General features: G+C 34.5%; 1 protein-coding gene across 1 annotated transcript in view; it reads right to left on the bottom strand.

Moving 5' to 3' along the window:
- Nucleotides 1-411, bottom strand: part of LOC119581843 (organic cation transporter protein-like) — a gene marked incomplete at its 3' end in the record, with an annotated part of 16256 nt that overhangs the window by 3408 nt on the left and 12437 nt on the right.

The following is a 411-nucleotide window of genomic DNA, read 5'->3' as shown; positions in this document are numbered from 1 at the left end:
AAAGACACTAAAGAACTGTTTTATGCAATAAAAAAAAATCTTTTCTCTGCCACTTCAAAATGCAAGAAAAATGACCAGGAGTTTCTTTATCCTTTTTCCACACTTACTTGCAAATCATTAAATTAATCAAGAGACACAATCATGATTCTCAAAGCATCATCAGGATTGCCATACTAAAAAAAAATAATATGTTATCCACTTTGTAATCCTGAACGACACTTTTTTTTCTAGTTATCAGCCACTTTTCAAAATACTTTTTTTCTCCGAGGAAGATACTTGAGTAAGGAGTTTCCTATTCTCCTATTGTTCTTTGCGAAATTGCTTGCTTTTCTTAACCAAAGCGAAGGGACATTTGCCTATCATGGTGGTAAAAATCCCGGAGATGCTCTCTGGTGCCAGGGACATTTCTCT

The sequence above is a fragment of the Penaeus monodon genome, chromosome 15, assembly GCF_015228065.2.
Source record: "Penaeus monodon isolate SGIC_2016 chromosome 15, NSTDA_Pmon_1, whole genome shotgun sequence".
NCBI lineage: Eukaryota > Metazoa > Arthropoda > Malacostraca > Decapoda > Penaeidae > Penaeus > Penaeus monodon.
Note: the sequence above shows the minus strand (reverse complement) of the source record. Positions and strands in the feature narration are given on the sequence as shown.